Genomic DNA, 16,914 nt, shown 5'->3' with positions numbered 1-16,914 from the left:
GAATGTTAGGACGAAAAGTTTTTTTTCATCTTTATGGTTACAAGTTTCTACAGCCCAATGTTAGAAGCAGTGTCACGGCCGCCGTGGGATGCTCTTAGAAAAAGACGCAAGACTCAGGTAGAAAACTTACCACGCCGTGACGCACGTCCACAACATTATTTACATTGCAGTATGTTTTCGAAGATACTAGCTGGAAACGTTGAGAATAACGTGTGCAGACTGACGCAGCATATCCAGCTCCAGCAGATCGGCTTTTCTCGCCAAGAAGAACGAAGGAATTACTCTCCGGAACAGTCAGAGGTAGAGGAAGGGTTAATATACGGTCCTGGAATTTCAGACTAAACGTAACGAAAACACTTCTTTTTGGTCAAATTTTGGTCACAATTGGTCAAAATATGTTTGGTCCGCTATATTGGATTAGCCATTTTAATTCTGAAAATCTAACTTCAGGTTTGTGTTCAGCGACATCAAAAATATGTAATAACATGTAGTTTTATGTAAACTCATCTAATAATACACACATAAGTTTCCCTAAACTTTTAACAGGTTTTTCTAGAGAAATTGTTTTTCAAAACTGCGTGCAGCGTAAAATAAAAGCGGTTCAACCTATTAGCTTCTACCTTTCACCCCCCAAAGAATAAAAACTTTTCTTGGAGCTTATATTCGTAATACATGAAATTTGCTAATATTAACAGTTTTTTGTAAAGCCATATAGAGTGAAAAAGAAAACAAAAGAAAATAAAGCTCGACTTTACAACATGTCGTTAAATTTAATGTTATTTCAATGTGGTTATGCATAAGCTTTCACAAATTTAATGTAGTATCTGCTGATGTTATCCATTTTTGAGTTCAGATAACTCCCGAGGGACTACATTGCACACAGTCTGCGTACTCCAGACTCGGAGGGTCTTGATCAGACCATAATTTCGGGCACCATTCTTTTGTGTTGAAAAGATAAAATAAAGATCAAAATATGATCAATCCTTATACTCTAACAGATCCTTTGTACGTCTTTTCATTTCCTCAAACAAATTTCCAAACTTTACCTATTTTTTGTTCATTTGAATGAGAACCTTGCTTTACGTTACCCGTAGACAAAGAGTTGAAAACTTCCACGTTGAGCCGAAAGTACGTAAGCTGGATATGTTAAAGGAATTAGAAACCTATTTACACCAGCAGCGCAACCTATCTTTAATTTTGTACGAACAGTATGTAATGCTTTAAAATATTCCATGATATATTAGGTATGTAATTCTAAGTATTCCCGCATGTATTATCCCATTCTACACTCCTGGAAATGGAAAAAAGAACACATTGACACCGGTGTGTCAGACCCACCATACTTGCTCCAGACACTGCGAGAGGGCTGTACAAGCAATGATCACACGCACGGCACAGCGGACACACCAGGAACCGCGGTGTTGGCCGTCGAATGGCACTAGCTGCGCAGCATTTGTGCACCGCCGCCGTCAGTATCAGCCAGTTTGCCGTGGCATACGGAGCTCCATCGCAGTCTTTAACACTGGTAGCATGCCGCGACAGCGTGGACGTGAACCGTATGTGCAGTTGACGGACTTTGAGCGGGGGCCTATAGTGGGCATGCGGGAGGCCGGGTGGACGTACCGCCGAATTGTTCAACACGTGGGACGTGAGGTCTCCATAGTACATCGATGTTGTCGCCAGTGGTCGGCGAAAGGTGCACGTGCCCGTCGACCTGGGACCGGACCGCAGCGACGCACGGATGCACGCCAAGACCGTAGGAACCTACGCAGTGCCGTAGGGGACCGCACCGCCACTTCCTAGCAAATTAGGGACACTGTTGCTCCTGGGGTATCGGCGAGGACCATTCGCAACCGTCTCCATGAAGCTGGGCTACGGTCCCGCACACCGTTAGGCCGTATTCCGCTCACGCCCCAACATCGTGCAGCCCGCCTCCAGTGGTGTCGCGACAGGCGAGAATGGAGGGACGAATGGAGACGTGTCGTCTTCAGCGACGAGAGTCGCTGCTGCTTTGGTGCCAATGATGGTCATATGCGTGTTTGGCGCCGTGCAGGTGAGCGCCACAATCAGGACTGCATATGACCGAGGCACACAGGGCCAACACCCGGCATCATGGTGTGGGGTGCGATCTCCTACACAGGCCGTACACCTCTGGTGATCGTCTAGGGGACACTGAATAGTGCAAGGTACATCCAAACCGTCATCGAACCCATCGTTCTACCATTCCTAGACCGGCAAGGGAACTTGCTGTTCCAACAGGAGAATGCACGTCCGCATGTATCCCGTGCCACCCAACGTGCTCTAGAAGGTGTAAGTCAACTACCCTGGCCAGCAAGATCTCCGGATCTGTCCCCCATTGTGCATGTTTGGGACTGGATGAATCGTCGTCTCACGCGGTCTGCACGTCCAGCACGAACGCTGGTCTAACTGAGGCGCCAGGTGGAAATGGCATGGCAAGCCGTTCCACAGGACTACATCCAGCATCTCTACGATCGTCTCCATGGGAGAATAGCAGCCTGCAGTGCTGCGAAAGGTGGATATACACTGTACTAGTGCCGACATTGCGCATGCTCTGTTGCCTGTGTCTATGTGCCTGTGGTTCTGTCAGTGTGATCATGTGATGTATCTGACCCCAGGAATGCGTCAATAAAGTTTCCCCTTCCTGGGACAATGAATTCACGGTGCTCTTATTTCAATTTCCAGGAGTGTATATCTGTACCTCTATGCAGCTATTTCCCATACTAGTAATTTTTGTTATATGTGTTTCTTGAGAGTTCGAGACCCCGGCGTGCTTGACATCTAGTATTATAATTAATGCTGATGTATCGAATAATCTGTTGTTATCGCTTAACCTAATGCCTTTGGACAGTATATTACGCCCTCTATTTTCATTTGTGTACGGATGGTATTTTAATATTACGTTCTTTATTTTATCTTTTAGCTACTTCCTGACCTAATCTTGCGATGGTTTTCGATTCCTTTTATTATTTCTATTGTATTGTATTTTATTAAATTGTTTTCCTTTGTTTGTTTTATTTTTGAAATTTTGTATGAAGGTTTTAATTTTTGTAACTGTTCTGGAATTTTTGTTTAGTTTTTCTGTAAGTTTATATCTATGTTTTTTGTTGATAGTTATTTTCTATATAACTATAATTTTCTGTTCTTCGTTCGTTTAATTATTCGGCCCTTTGTAAATTTTTGTAAAACTTTAATTTTGTGTACTACATTTCTTGTGGAAAAGAAAATAAAATCTGCTTTTATCGCTACGTGTTACTACTTTCGTATTCATCACTGCTCTCTGGTGGCTTAAATTGCCTTCCTTTCTATCGCGTTGTAGCTAGTTAGCCTGTCGAGACAGCTTTGTTCGTTACAGGCCCTCTTTATATATTTAATTAGCATGATGTTCATGGTGTGTATTTCAGCTGTTTAATTTTGACGGTACTTGTAGATTAATACTCTTGTATATTCTTTGTAGTTACACTTTTCTGTTACTTGCTATTTCTGGTTTGCAGACGATCTGTGGATGATTTCTATGCGAAATAAAGTCGTTGGTTCATCAGCTGATGGTTTCTTATTTAATGATCAGCACAGCAGTTATGCAGCACTCCTATTAAAAGAATGTGGAATGAACACACTGTAGAGAAAATGCGCCGGTTGATAATATTTTGTGATTAGAGTAACTGAAGACAATGCCCGGATGAACAGTAAAAGTTCCAAATAGAGGAATAGGAATGGCTTGAGGTGCCCTAAGTAAACTAAACAGGTTTTTCAAAACTAAGTTAGTCAGAGGCAGGGAAAAGAGAGGTTACTACCAATGGGTGTACACCGCTTTCGATAGCTGAGAGTTGCTCAGTATTCGGTGAGGAGATGCATGTCAGAAATTACTAACAGCAACAGGAAAAGAAACAAACGGTTCAAGGAAGACACTGGAGAAGAAGGCGTAATTACGCTCGTAATGAAACTGGAATATATGGGTGGTGAAATCACTCAGGCGACTTAATAGTGGACAGATCAAGGAAGTTCTCTGTTTGTTTCCAAGAGATAAGTTGAAAGCAAGACGACAATCTAAAGGGAAGTTACTAGACGACATCACAAGGACTGAAGGGAACCTGACATTGACAAATGACAACTTCACGCTAATTACCTTTTGTCGTGTATTTTCCATTTTCGAACAGTCTGTTAGTGTTAATTAAATACGTATTAAAAACAGCCTGCCATAATTAGAATTTACAAGCTGCTTCTGACTGGTTACGAAAGGAACAAATATAATTAGACATTGTGTATTGGGGTTCCATTCGCCGTTATGCCCGGCCGTTGTACGTCCATATAATTGCTCTCGGCAATTAACGCTATTAAGTGATTCACTGAAGCTTCAAACTGCAACCTACACGCGTGTTACATAAAAGCTCTTCAAAGGTCTGGGGCATTCGTTAGTGACAGGCGTTATTGAACGTTCACTTCTCAGTCAGGTACTTAACGAAAGACATATCAGTCCGCGTTTCGTTGTTCAGGTCATAGAATAGGAAGAAAGTCAGCATGGATATCTTCAGTTCTACGCAACACCTTTTTAATAATACAACATCACATGTGGAAATGAAGCTACGATCCTCTGTTTGCAAAACACTCTTTGCGTAATGTTGCGTTCTCAGTCCAACACCTGCCTGAAGACTTGACTGAAATGTACGTAATGCAGATAACATTATGTCAGTATGAATTACCAACAGTTACATAATTGACTCAGTGGTTTAAGGTGTCAGGCAAATCCAACACCTTCCATGAAAACCCTGACATGATAAGCAAATCCAGTAATATGTCACATAGCTCCAAATAAATCGTGACATTAAATTAACCAAAGTAATACGAGTAACGAGTAAGCAAATGGAATACCACAGACTAATACAAAAATGCCTAAATGCATGTCGTACCTTCCCACTGTGAGACAGACGCAGTTCCGAGGGGAGAAACGAGAACAGAAGCCGAGAGCAGAACCGTGTTAAGCTAGAAGGCCCTATGATAAGGGACGGACTGGACACGCACGTAGCCAGCTAACCATTAGGACGACAACACCCGCAACTTTAGCGTGAGACTTTTTAGCGTCTCTCTTACGTCAAGGACCACCCCCCAGCCCATGTTAAAAGCTAGAGCCCTCCAGAAAAACAGTATAGATCTTACGATAATAGAAAAAGGGCCACAACACCCGCAAGTTTCAGCGTGAGACTTTTTCGAGTCTCTGTTACATTAGGACCACCCCCCAGCCCATGTTAAAAGATAGAGCCCTCCAGAAAAACAGTATAGATCTTACGATAACGCTAAAAGGACCACACCAGCTGCAAGTTTTAGCGTGAGACTTTTTCGCGTCTCTGTTACGTTGCAAACTTTAAAAACAATGCCGCACCACGAAAAGGATAACGTTTGTCATTGGATAGACAGAATTTTTGTAGGCGGAACTTAAGGTTATCATTGAGACCCTGAGTGGTCAGCTGAAAACACAGCCAGATAGTTTTCTTTAACCAACTTCGGTAAACGGTAGTAAGGAGAAGTAAGGAGAAGGGAGTTGCTTCCGAGACGGCGAGGTGAGCGGAGCTGCGCCGGCCGCCGCTTCCTGACGAACACCGACAAGGCAATGAACGCACACGATGCCGCATAAAAGCGCATAAAACTTCACTCAGAACTGCAGAAGTCTCATCTGTTACACCCCCTTTTTGCGTAATACTAGTGTCGATCGTTAATTAAAACTCATGGTGTTCACTTTTGCCACTTGCAGTAAAAATCTGAAACGCGATAATTTTTCTTTTACATAGTTATTGAGAAGCCACATCAGCCACTGTAATTTAAGACAAGTTAAATAAGTAATTAAAGATAATTGAGGGTCACTGTAGACCATTTTGATAGTTTTCTCTTTTGTGAAACTTAAATTAAACCTAGTTTATAGATGTGATATGGCATAGGTCATTCTTCGATCCATTGTAGAACTTGGAAACCCACTCAGGGAATATTCGTTCACATTTTTGTTGAACGCAGTTGGTTTTTACCATCCTGTATTAAAACATTTCCTTTTATCAATAGTGCAATTTATAAACGATCTTTTGTGAGTAGAATAAAATTTCCAATGGTAAACTTAACTGCTTTTTCGACGTTATTTTACCAGCTAACCAAAAATAGGAAAGCCTTGAACCCCCTTCCACTAAATCTAGTTAGTATTAAGATTATTTTACAGGGAGTGCAGTGGAGCTGACGCTGAGATCATTAAGTATTTGGTTATATCATCGCTAGTCTCCCTGAACTCTTCTGAATTCTACATGTCATGTGTGGTCTGGCGTCTCCTTACCAGCGATAAGTCCCAAGTTCAAACTAGTCAATTCCGAAAAAAAAACACGCTCAGAGCGTCGTTGCGCGAAAGTGGTAGGGAGACACGATATAGAAGAAACAGACACCACCATGAATGCTAGAGTGGGAGAGAATTATTCGTGAAATAGATATTTTCAGTGATGTGTTGATTGCTCAGAAAGATTCGTTGTCCCTTTTGTTGTACCTGCCGAACTGGCGCTATTTATCATAAGCAGATTATAATGATCTAATTATCGTATAGTTATTACACATAAAGAGGAAGCACGGTTATTAGAAGAAATACTTTGAGATGTACACACAGAAACGCATTAAACTTCGTTGATCTTCCTAAAGAATGTTTTCTTTGAATGCGAAAACTGTCTCATTTCATTAGCGAAATTGTTTTGGTTTCTACTGGGTACTACACAGCTGAGTAAAAAATCATGTTTCGCAAATTTAAGTAATGGAAAAATAACTAACCCAATTATCAGGTCCACATTACGAACTAAGAAAAAGTTCCTCATGTGAAGCTGCAATGTTTTCTGTGAAAGAGGAACGGCATTCTGCCAGAATCAGTGCTACAAATCCTGTTAACATTTCCCAACGTTGATTTCAAGTGTTCGTTCCAGTTCTTAGACTTCGTGATGCTATCCCTTGAAACATGGGCGCATTACTGTTTCAAGGTGCTGTGATCATATATTAGCGGCTCATTTCCCATTGTTATGGTCAGTACCTCGCATTTATCCACGTTTGGAGGGAGCTGGGATATTTACACCAAGTGGAAATACTCTGAAGGCAGCAATCTGATGATTTCATGGTGTACGGTAACGTGTCGAAGTCGAGTGACTGTAGAAAGATACAAGCCTATTGGCACAAAATTTCCAGTTGCTATGACGAATGGCAGCTAGCCCTAAATGTGGAAAAATGCAGGTTAATGAGGATGAGTGGGAAGATCAAGCCTGTAATGTTCTGATAAAGTATTACTAGTGTCCGGAGGCCCTAGCCACATGACATTTCATTCATTCAGTGTCCTGATTGACACTGTCTAGTCGTTTAAATATCTGCGCTTAACCTGAGAACTATGATAGGGAAGGCGGTTGATCGACTTCAGCTTATTGGGAGTATTTTAGGAGAGATTGGTTCACCAATAAAGGAGAATGTATATAGGAAGCTGGTGGGACCTATTCTTGAGTACTGCTCGAGCGTTTGAGATCCGTACCGGGTCGGATAGAAGGAAGACATCGAAGCAGTTCAGAGGTGGGCTGCTATATTTGTTACTGGTAGGTTCGCACAATGTTGTTGTTGTTGATGTTGTTGTTGCGGTCTTCAGTCCTGAGACTGGTTTGATGCAGCTCTCCATGCTACTCTATCCTGTGCAAACCTCTTCATCTCCCAGTACCTACTGCAACCTACATCCTTCTGAATCTGCTTAGCGTATTCATCTCTTGGTCTCCCCCTACGATTTTTACCCTCCACACTGCCCTCAAATACTAAACTGGTGATCCCTTGATGCCTCAGAACATGTCCTACCAACCGATCCCTTCTTCTAGTCAAGCTGTGCCACAAACTTCTCTTCTCCCCAATCTTATTCAACACTTCCTCATTAGTTATGTGATCTTCCCATCTAATCTTCAGCATTCTTCTGTAGCACCAAATTTCGAAAAATTCTATCCTCTTCTTTTCCAAAATATTTATCGCCCATGTTTCACTTCCATACATGGCTACACTCCATACAAATACTTTCAGAAACGACTTCCAGACACTTAAATCTATACTCGATGTTAACAAATTTCTCTTCTCTAGAAAGTTACACAATACGCAAGTGTAATGGGTATGGTACGGGATCTCAAATGGGAATCCTTGGACGGAAGGCCATTTTCTTTTCGAGAAACTCTATTGATAAAATTTAGAGATCCAGCATTTTAAGTTGACTGCCAAACGATTCTAGTGCCGCCAACGTATATTGCGCTTAAGGGCCACGAAGGTAAGATATGTTAAATTAGGGCTCATTCAGAGGCACATAGACAGTCGTTTTTCCCTCGCTCTGTTTGCGAGTGGACCGGGAAGGGAAATGACTGGTAGTGGTACAGGGTACCCTCCGCCACGCACCGTACGGTGGCTTGCGGAGTATCTACGTAGATGTAGATGTAGATTTACCAGGAAAGTTAACCACATCGCATTCAGCCTCAGGAAAATACGTATGAGAGCGGCACGGTATTTGTAGGCTAATAAGCATGATACTGGCAGGAGACGCACATTTCGTAGAGTTGAACTCGTCGAAAATGTGTTACATCGCATATAGCAGTATCCAGCGGCAAGGACCAGACGAATCGCTCATGAACTTGCCGTGGGCTAGTGTCCCGTTGGGGGACTTCGTCGCCGTCTGTTAACGAGACCCTGAAAACTATTTTTGTGGTCAGCCAGAAAGTGATGGAGAAGATACTGGCTATAGTTTCCAGTGCGCAAGTCTACAGTCTTGTCTTTCCCACTGAAAGAAATGTTTCTACTCTCTGTTTACTCAGTGGAATAAGGATCTACGATTATAAATGAAAATTTTGAGATCTAATTGATAGATGTATTTGATATGTTTCACACGCACAACATAGTAATATTCCTGACGATAATAACACTAATGCTGTCTCTATCATAAACAGTACTATGAGCACTTCAAAGGCGACCTCTACGGTAAGCTCTCCATGAATGGTCTTTAGCTCTCACTTCTAATAATCCAAGTTAATTGCTCGTCACAAAAGTGGAAAAATAATGTCACTAGTGGCCACACCGTTTTGTCAACATTACGGGTGGCACACGAACAGTTACTTTAGCGAAATCTAAACGATCCAGGTCAGTGTTCAGTCCTCGCGAGTTCACTCTCTATTGTTACTGAAAATATGCCTTTAATAACATCATGCCTGTAACGTCATTCGAAGGAGCGCGTACTCCGGCGTTTGACTGACGCGGACCGTAAAGTAGCTGAGTGCAAAGTGAAGTCTAGTCACTGCCCATCAGGCCGTATTTATACGTATGGGCGCAGCGGATGGACGAGGGAACACCTGCCGTCAGCCGCTCTATGCTCCAGTAATTGCCTCTAAATGGCCGCTTTCTGGGATACATAATCTTTTATAACACTGTTGTGTATTAATTTAGAATTGTCGTAAGTTTTGTATGAATGTAATTAAGTTGGTTAAAATCAGAGAAAAAGATTTAGCTCTACTGCATTTAAACTTTGTCGTCTGGAAATTTTAGAACGGAACCGACAATACCGGGTGATCAAAAAGTCAGTATAAATTTGAAAACTGAATAAATCATGGAATAATGTAGATAGAGAGGTACAAATTGACACACATGCTCGGAATGACAAGAGGTATTATTAGAACAAAAAAAAAAAAAAAAAAATTCAAAAAAATGTCCGGCAAATGGTGCTTCGTGTGATCAGAATAGCAATAATTAGCATAACAAAGTAAGACAAAGCAAAGATGATGTTCTTTACAGGCAATGCTCAATATGTCCACCATCATTCCTCAACAATAGCTGTAGTCGAGGAATAATGCTGTGAACAGCACTGTAAAGCATGCCCGGAGTTATGGTGAGGCATTGGCGTCGAATGTTGTCTTTCAGCATCCCTGGAGGTGTCGGTCGATCACGATACACTTGCGACTTCAGATAACCCCAAAGCCAATAATCGCACGGACCTGGGAGGCGAAACATGACGAAAGTGGCGGCTGAGCGCACGATCATCACCAAACGACGCGCGCAAGAGATCTTTCATGCGTATAGCAATATGTGGTGGTTCTAATAAAACCCCATGTCATCCCAAGCATGTGTGTCAATTTTTACCTCTCTATCTACATTATTCCGTGGTTTATTAAGTTTTCAAATTTGTTGTTGTTGTGGTCTTCAGTCCTGAGACTGGTTTGATGCAGCTCTCCATGCTACTCTATCTTGTGCAAGCTTCTTCATCTCCCAGTACCTACTGCAACCTACATCCTTCTGAATCTGCTTAGCGTATTCATCTCTTGGTCTCCCTCTACGATTTTTACCACCCACGCTGCCCTCTAATACTAAATTGGTGATCCCTTGATGCCTCAGAACATGTCCTACCAACCGATCTCTTCTTCTGGTCAAATTGTGCCACAAGCTCCTCTTCTCCTCAATTCTATTCAATACTTCATCATTAGTTATGTGATCTACCCATCTAATCTTCAGCATTCTTCTGTAGCACCACATTTCGAAAGCTTCTATTCTCTTCTTGTCCAAACTATTTATCGTCCATGTTTCACTTCCATACATGGCTATACTCCATACAAATACTTTCAGAAATGACTTCCTGACACTTAAATCTATACTCGATGTTAACAAATTTCTCTTCTTCAGAAACGCTTTCCTTGCCATTGCCAGTCTACATTTTATATCCTCTCTACTTCGACCATCAACAGTTATTTTGCTCCCCAAATAGCAAAACTCCTTTACTACTTTAATTATCTCATTTCCTAATCTAATTCCCTCAGCATCACCCGACTTTATTCGACTACATTCTATTATCCTCGTTTTGCTTTTGTTGATATTCATCTTATATCCTCCTTTCAAGACACTATCCATTCCGTTCAATTGCTCTTCCAAGTCCTTTGCTGTCTCTGACAGAATTACAGTGTCATCGGTGAACCTCAAAGTTTTTATTTCTTCTCCATGGATTTTAATACCTACTCCGAACGTTTCTTTTGTTTCCTTTATTGCCTGCTCAATATACAGATTGAGTAACATTGAATAACATCGGGGAGAGGCTACAACGCCCTCTCACTCTCTTCCCAACCACTGCTTCCCTTTCGTGTCCCTCGACTCTTATGACTGCCATCTGGTTTCTGCACAAATTATAAATAGCCTTCAGATCCCTGTATTTTACCCCTGCCACCTTCAGAATTTGAAAGAGAGTATTCCAGTCAACATTGTCAAAAGATTTCTCTAAGTCTACAAATGCTAGAAACGTAGGTTTGCCTTTCCTTAATCTAGCTTCTAAGATAAGTCGTAGGGTCAGTATTGCCTCGCGTGTTCCAATATTCCTACGGAATCCAAACTGATCTTCCCCGAGGTCGGCTTCTACTAGTTTTTCCATTCGTCTGTAAAGAATTCGCGTTAGTATTTTGCAGCTGTGACTTATTAAACTGGTAGTTCGGTAATTTTCACATCTGTCAACACCTGCTTTCTTTGGGATTGGAATTATTATATTCTTCTTGAAGTCTGAGGATATTTCGCCTGTCTCATACATCTTGCTCACCAGATGGTAGAGTTTTGTCAGGACACGCTCTCCCAAGGCCGTCAGTAATTCCAATGGAATGTTGTCTACTCCGGGGGCCTTGTTTCGACTCAGGTCTTTCAGTGCTCTGTCAAACTCTTCACGCAGTATCGTATCTCCCATTTCATCTTCATCTGCATCCTCTTCCATTTCCATAATATTGTCCTCAAGTACATCGCCCTTGTATAGACCCTCTATATACTCCTGCCACCTTTCTGCTTTCCCTTCTTTGCTTAGAACTGGGTTTCAATCCGCCAATTCTTCTTCTACTGTATTTCTTTCCCCCATTCTTGTCAATTGTTCCCTTATGGTCTCCCTGAAACTCTGTACAACCTCTAGTTCTTTCAGTTTGCCCAGGTCCCATCTCCTTAAATTCCCACCTTTTTGCAATTTCTTCAGTTTTAATCTACAGGTCAGAACCAATAGATTGTGGTCAGAGTCCACATCTGCAACTGGAAATGTCTTACAATTTAAAACCTGGTTCCTAAATTTCTGTCTTACCATTATATAACCCATCTGATACCTTTTAGTATCTCCGGGGTTCTTCCATGTATACAATCTTCGTTCATGATTCTTAAACCAAGTGTTAGCTATGATTAAGATATGCTCTGCGCAAAATTCTACCTGGCGGTTTCCTCTTTCATTTCTTAGCCCCAATCCATATTCACCTACTATGTTTCCATGTCCTCCTTTTCCTACACTCGAATTCCAGTCACCCATGACTATTAAATTTTCGTCTCCCTTCACTATCTGAATAATTTCTTTTATTTCATCATACATTTCTTCAATTTCTTCGTCATCTGCAGAGCTAGTTGGCATATAAACCTGCACTACTGTAGTAGGTGTGGGCTTCGTATCTATCTTGGCCATAATAATGCGTTCACTATGCTGTTTGTAGTAGCTTACCCGCATTCCTATTTTCCTATTCATTACTAAACCTACTCCCGCATTACCCCTATTTCATTTTGTGTTTATAACACTGTACTCACCTGACAAGAAGTCTTGTTCCTCCTGCCACCAAACTTCACTAATTCCCACTATATCTAACTTTAACCTATCCATTTCCCTCTTTAAATTTTCTAACCTACCTGCCCGATTAAGGGATCTGACATTCCACGCTCCGATCCGTAGAATGCCAGTTTTCTTTCTCCTGATAACAACGTCCTCTTGAGTAGTCCCCGCTCGGAGATCCGAATGGGGAACTATTTTACCTCCGGAATATTTTACCCAAGAGGACGCCATCATCATTTAATCATACAGTAAAGCTGCATGCCCTCGGGAAAAATTACGGCTGTAGTTTTCCCTTGCTTTCAGCCGTTCGCAGTAGCAGAACAGCAAGGCCATTTTGGTTAATGTTACAAGGCCAGATCAGTCAATCATCCAGACGGTTGCCACTGCAACTACTGAAAAGGCTGCTGCCTCTATATAGGAACCACACGTTTGTCTGGCCTCTCAACAGATACCCTTCCGTTGTGGTTGCACCTACGGTACGGCTGTCTGTATCGTTGAGGAACGCAAGCCTCCCCACTCTGAGATTTGACAATTTAAACATTAATATACTGAAGCTTATGTCGACAAAGTTTTGAACAGAAACTTTTATTTTTAATTTCAGTCTTAAATTATGGTGCAATAAATAGTGTGCTACGCGGAGACGCGTTAAGGTGAAGTGGTGCTAGTAACAGTAAACCGGGGTAAGTACCGTCACACTCGCTCGCCCCTGTATATCCAAAATGATACAGCGCATGTTTCGCCACAAAGTCTGGAATGCCTGAAGCAAGGCAAGTGCTGTATCATGTGTGAGATACAGTGGCGAGCAATACAATATACATAAATGACCTTGTGGATGACATCGGAAGTTCACTGAGGCTTTTTGCACATGATGCTGTGGTGTATCGAGAGGTTGTAATAATGGAAAATTGTACTGAAATGTAGGAGGATCTGCAGCGAATTGACGCATGGTGCAGGGAATGGCAATTGAAGTTCAATGTAGACAAATGTAATGCGCTGCGAATACATAGAAAGATAGTTCCCTTATCATTTAACTACAAAATAGCAGGTCAGCAACTGGAAGCAGTTAATTCCATTAATTATCTGGGAATAGGCATTAAGAGTGATTTAAAATGGAATGATCATATACATTTGATCGTCGGTAAAGCAGATCCCAGATGACAGTGTTTAATTAAATATAGATGGTACCTCTATAGGCTGTGTAACAAGTACAAAATTTATAGGAATGAATATTGATTCTCAGTTGAAGTGGTGTGAACACACAAAGGTACTTGCAAACAGAATGTCGTCAGAATGTTATGCCCTTAGTATCCTATCATCAGTGTGTAACATGCAGTGTCTTTTAGTTACAGATTATTCATATGTACACTCAATTCTTAGCTATGGCATTCTATTTTGGGGAACAAATGCACAAAATATGCACACAATTTTCAACCTCCAAAAAAGAGCCATAAGAACAGTAACCAAAAATACTAGTCCAACTCATTGTAACGATCTGTTCAGAACACTAGGGATTTTAACTGCTCCATGTGAATACATTTACCAGTCAGTTGTACACATCAAAAGTAACATTGGTAATTACTGCACGAACAGATCTGTCCACGACCATGCAACAAGAGATAGACTCAACTTACGTTTACCAAGAAAAAAATAAACATAAAACTAAAAACAGCGTTTTCTACCAAGGAATAAACAGTACAATAAATTAACAAAAGACATTAAAGAAATTGCAAAAATACACTTATTTAAGAAAGAAGCTAAAAAGTACCTGTTATACATTATGTTTTATACATTGAAAGATTATTTAGCTAAAATAGATTAGGGGTTTGATAAAAAATGTTATACAAATAAATAATAAAAATAATGATGGCTATAAAATATACAACATTCCACGTAACAGCTTCACTTTATGTTTCTTTTTCCTTCTTTTTTTTCCTTTCTGTAATACTTACGCCCAAGCTATGCATGACACAATACTAGCACCTCTTCCCCTTTCTAAGCTCACCATCTTATTTGTAAAAAAAGTATTGTATACCAGGAGTAAATTAATAACTGTCTCTAACTAGTAGTCTGTAAATACACTCCTGGAAATGGAAAAAAGAACACATTGACACCGGTGTGTCAGACCCACCATACTTGCTCCGGACACTGCGAGAGGGCTGTACAAGCAATGATCACGCGCACGGCACAGCGGACACACCAGGAACCGCGGTGTTGGCCGTCGAATGGCGCTAGCTGCGCAGCATTTGTGCACCGCCGCCCTCAGTGTCAGCCAGTTTGCCGTGGCATACGGACCTCCATCGCAGTGTTTAACACTGGTAGCATGCCGCGACAGCGTGGACGTGAACCGTATGTGCACTTGACGGATTTTGGCGAGGGCGTATAGTGGGCATGCGGGAGGCCGGCTGGACGTACCGCCGAACTGATCAACACGTGGGGCGTGAGGTCTCCACAGTACATCGACGTTGTCGCCAGTGGTCGGCGGAAGGTGCACGTGCCCGTCGACCTGGGACCGGACCGCAGCGACGCACGGATGCACGCCAAGACCGTAGGATCCTACGCAGTGCCGTAGGGGACCGCACCGCCACTTCCCAGCAAATTAGGGACACTGTTGCTGCTGGGGTATCGGCGAGGACCATTCGCAACCGTCTCCATGAAGCTGGGCTACGGTCCCGCACACGGTTAGGCCGTCTTCCGCTCACGCCCCAACATCGTGCAGCCCGCCTCCAGTGGTGTCGCGACAGGCGTGAATGGAGGGACGAATGGAGACGTGTCGTCTTCAGCGATGAGAGTCGCTTCTGCCTTGGTGCCAATGATGGTCGTATGCGTGTTTGGCGCCGTGCAGGTGAGCGCCACAATCAGGACTGCATACGATCGAGGCACATAGGGCCAACACCCGGCATCATGGTGTGGGGAGCGATCTCCTACACTGACCGTACACCTCTGGTGATCGTCGAGGGGACACTGAATAGTGCACGGTACATCCAAACCGTCGTCGAACCAATCGTTCTACCATTCCTAGACCGGCAAGGGAACTTGCTGTTTCAACAGGACAATGCACGTCCGCATGTATCCCGTGCCACCCAACGTGCTCTAGATGGTGTAAGTCAACTACCCTGGCCAGCAAGATATCCGGATCTGTCCCCCATTGAGCATGTTTGGGACTGGATGAAGCGTCGTCTCACGCGGTCTGCACTTCCAGCACAAACGCTGGTCCAACTGAGGCGCCAGGTGGAAATGGCATGGCAAGCCGTTCCACAGGACTACATCCAGCATCTCTACGATCGTCTCCATGGGAGAATAGCAGCCTGCATTGCTGCGAAAGGTGGATATACACTGTACTAGTGCCGACATTGTGCATGCTCTGTTGCCTGTGTCTATGTGCCTGTGGTTCTGTCAGTGTGATCATGTGATTTATCTGACCCCAGGAATGTGTCAATAAAGTTTCCCCTTCCTGGGACAATGAATTCACGGTGTTCTTATTTCAATTTCCAGAAGTGTATATGTGTATACGAATTAGCTTATTTTAAATTGAGTTAAATTTGTAAATACTTTGACATGTCCCATATCCTTGTAAAAAGAGATCTACGAATGAATAAAGCTACTACTACTATTACTACTACTTAATTGTGGTGCAATAAATTGCTTGCTACGCGGAGACGCGTTAAGGTGACGTGGTGCTAGTAACAGTGAACTGGGGAAAGTCCCACCATTCTACATCTACATCTACATCTACATCCATACTCCGCAAGCCACCTGATGGTGTGTGGTCGGAGGGTACCCTGAGTACCTCTATCGGTTCTCCCTTCTATTCCAGTCTCGTATTGTTCGTGGAAAGAAGGATTATCGGTATACCTCTGTGTGGGCTCTAATCTCTCTGATTTTATCCTCATGGTCTCTTCGCGAGATATATGTAGGAGGGAGCAATATACTGCTTGACTTTTCGGTGAAGGTATGTTTTCGAAACTTTAACAAAAGCCCGTACCGAGCTACTGAGCGTCTCTCCTGCAGAGTCTTTCACTGGAGTTTATCTATCATCTCCGTAACGCTTTCGCGATTATTAAATGATCCTGTAACGAAGCGCGGTGCTCTCCGTTGCTCTTCTCCACCTCTTCCATCAACACTATCTGGTACGCATCCTACACTGCTGAGCAGTATTCAAGCAGTGGGCGAACAAGCGTTCTGTAACCTACTTCCTTTGTTTTCGTATTGCATTTCCTTAGGATTTTTCCAATGAATCTCAGTGTGCATCTGCTTTACCGACGATCAACTTTATATGATCATTCCAT

This window comes from Schistocerca gregaria, chromosome 2 (assembly GCF_023897955.1).
Source record: "Schistocerca gregaria isolate iqSchGreg1 chromosome 2, iqSchGreg1.2, whole genome shotgun sequence".
Lineage (NCBI taxonomy): Eukaryota > Metazoa > Arthropoda > Insecta > Orthoptera > Acrididae > Schistocerca > Schistocerca gregaria.
This window is presented reverse-complemented; position numbering follows the sequence as displayed.